The sequence below is a fragment of the Octopus bimaculoides genome, chromosome 2, assembly GCF_001194135.2.
Source record: "Octopus bimaculoides isolate UCB-OBI-ISO-001 chromosome 2, ASM119413v2, whole genome shotgun sequence".
Classification (NCBI taxonomy): Eukaryota; Metazoa; Mollusca; class Cephalopoda; order Octopoda; family Octopodidae; genus Octopus; species Octopus bimaculoides.
The window spans coordinates 186010530-186013896 of record NC_068982.1 but is presented as its reverse complement, the minus strand read 5'-3'; positions in this window follow the sequence as shown (position 1 = coordinate 186013896).

Genomic DNA, 3367 nt, shown 5'->3' with positions numbered 1-3367 from the left:
AAAAACAAAAGACGAAGACGAGTATGTAAACAAACAGATGTATTAGTTTAACACTCGGGAAGTGAGAAAGTCTTTTACGTTTCGAGCCTACGCTCTTCGACAGAAAGGAACACAGAAATAAACAGGGAGAGAAAATAAAAAGGAGAGAAAATAGAAAAAAATAGAAAATATGTATGTAATGTATGTATATATGTATATGTTTGTGGTCTGTGTTTGTCCCCACCACCATCGTTTGACAAGCGATGTTGCTGTGTTTACGTCCCCGTAAATTAGCAGCTCGGCAAAAGAGACCGATAGATTAAGTACTAGGCTTGCAAAGAATAAGTCCTGGGGTTGATTTGCTCGCCTAAAGGCGGTGCTCCAGCATGACAGCAGTCAAATGACTGAAACAAGTAAAAGAATCTGTGTGTGTGTGTCTGTGTGTGTGTGTGTGTGTATGTGTGTAATATTGTATTATATAATTATCATTGGCTTTTAAAACGCTTGCCAATTAAGATCTTCAAAGAAGGTTTGTAGTATACGCACGCACATACACACACACATACGCACACACATACACATCCTCACACACTCATTTACGCAATACATATTGTAATACAGACACAAACACACATACAAACGTTTCATTTTATGTAAAGCTGTATAGATAAAAAAATAAGTATTAACTTGAAAGATCGTTGTATGAGTCAGTAGAGTGACATGTTTAACATATTTTTATATGCGTACAGTTGACAGTTAATTCGAAGTTTCGGCTATCTACTGTTTATTGAAGACTGCAAAGCCGAAACTTTATAATATCTATCTATCTATCTATCTATCTATCTATCTATCTATCTATCTATCTATCTATCTATCTGTCTATCTATCTATCTATCTATACACATACATACACTTATACATAGATAACACAAAATATTTAACGGATGCACTGTTAAATTATCGTACTTCATCATACAGTCGTTGGCGCAGAACTTAGGTGGAACTGGAGACTTAATGAAACTCCGTCCAATGAGTTACCCCACATTCCATATAAAATCCTTTCGAAATGCCCGGCAGTTAATCAGTGCCTTAGAAAGACCATAATTTATAAGGGCACTGTTTCGACTAATACAGAAGCCTTTCACTATATAAGGGTCACATCGTCTCAGTTTAAACGGAGATTTTACTTCCGTGTCCAGTCTTTTAAGAAACCGACTAAGCACAAATTTACATCTCTGGCTGAACTGGTATGGGACTTGAAATTCCGGAAAAAAAGACCATACGGGATCTTTTGATCTGTGGTGAGAACTGCTTCTCCTTATATGGGCGGAGGTGGTGAGTGCAACCTGTGCTTCATGGAGGCACCCGAAATCATAAACACCAGGGATAATCATGTTGGCAAACGTTAATACATTTTCATAAGAAATCCGCATAAATACAATGGGACTTAAGGGAAAATTTCACGTGCTTCACCATTTCCCCTAGGGGACTACCTTATCTCCTTTAACTTAAACCTTAGGACCTGGAACTTTTAACACCGATCTCGAAATCCTGATTCTCTCAAAGTAAACCACTGTTTAGTTCATTTAGAGAACATTTGTCAGAGCCTACATCCAACGTACCCCACCGCGTGTGGACTAAAATTATGCTCTTCCGGTTCTATCCTCCGTCTCCGCTTTCGATCATTTACACCATATGGAGTTCATTATTACCTCCCCAATAATAGGTTACTTTAATCTCACATATAAGTGTTTCCCCTAACATGCAGTAGCTGGATGTTCTTTCTAATATAATTCGGATATAGTTTATATTTCTAATGTTTTTTATTGTCTTTCTGATATTTTTCTTATTAAGTTTCCTTATGTTTTCTTATGTGTCCTATATCCTACAGGATGTTGATATTTTATATAGCATAGCACTGCTAATATTTTAAATTTTCGTTTTAATATTTGTGCATATTTCAACAAGAGTCTTCCACGCGATCCTTGATCTCTTTACCTCCCTCCTTCCACACACTTTTGACATGGCTGACTACTATAAGGAAACCGGCCATAGAAAGTGACGGTATCAAGAGATTGTTATTCACAACATGAAGTTTCGCATTTTTTCCAACAGGCCTTAGTTGCGTATTTATGCAACAACAGAATATAATAAACGCAATAATTATTTAGTTGTTACAGAATTAAATTCCAGATACAACAGTATGGTATATCCAGATGATCCAGATGAATATTAGCCTAAAGATGGATTAGATTGATCAGGTAACTATAAGGAGCTTCCTTTGGTCAAGGGTGACCCATTCATCTGTACATGTAAGTGAAGGGCTGGGCAAAGTGTTTTGAGGAAAACTAGCTGTTTCTCCATATATGCAAGTCGCATATCCCCATGGCACCAATGTTCATCCAATAGAAAGAATGCCGACTTTTGTTGGTTCACAGTGAAACCAGTATTATCACGGACGTTGCCGCCAGAACATAAAGAACGGGAACAGTTCCGTCAGCTCACCTTCCTCTGGATTGGTACATTTTTGTATCGACTCCAAAAGGGATGAAAGACAAAGCTAATGTTGCGATATTTGAACTTAGAGCGCAGAATATTGGAAAAAATACTTCGAGATATTCTATCCAGCACTTTAACAACTCTACCAATTTGCCCCTTTGTTCGGAGATCTATTACCCAGAGACAGACGACGAACAAAATCCAGGCAGAATAATGTTAGTAGCGGACTTGTACCTAATGACCTTTAAGAAAATAGTTCAATGTCTGCGTTCATTAGGCGATGAATTTATGGGTAAGGAATAATTGAATAACAAATAAATGAATATGAATAAACAATAATGAATAAATGAATATGAATAAACAATAATGAATAAATGATAATATAATGACAATGAATGATAATAAGCAGATGATGATTAATAAATGATAATGAATAAATCACAATGAATAAATGATAATGTATAAATAACATTGGATCTTTTTTAAAACGGGGGCCACATTTTTCATTAACGAAACACTTTGAAACTTGGGACACTGGTAGAATGTGTCATATAAAACATCTTTTTCTCTTAGTCTTCTTAAAAAAAAAAAGAAATCCCTAAGTTATTCCATGTTAAAGTTGTCGTATTTCTGTAATTTCAACCAATCACTGACGTCCATTCAGCCGATATACATTAAGTGCCGACTACATAAACAAACGATTCTGAAACAATTCTATCGGTGATAGGGTTAGGGTTAGGGTTAGGGTAAAACAGCAAATTTAAAAAGAAAAAAGCAAATAAAACGAAGCTATGGCTTAATCAGCCAAAGGAGTAAATGTAAACAACTGAATACTTGTCAGTGATTGGTTGAAATTATCGAAATAAGACAATTTTTTACATGAAATAAA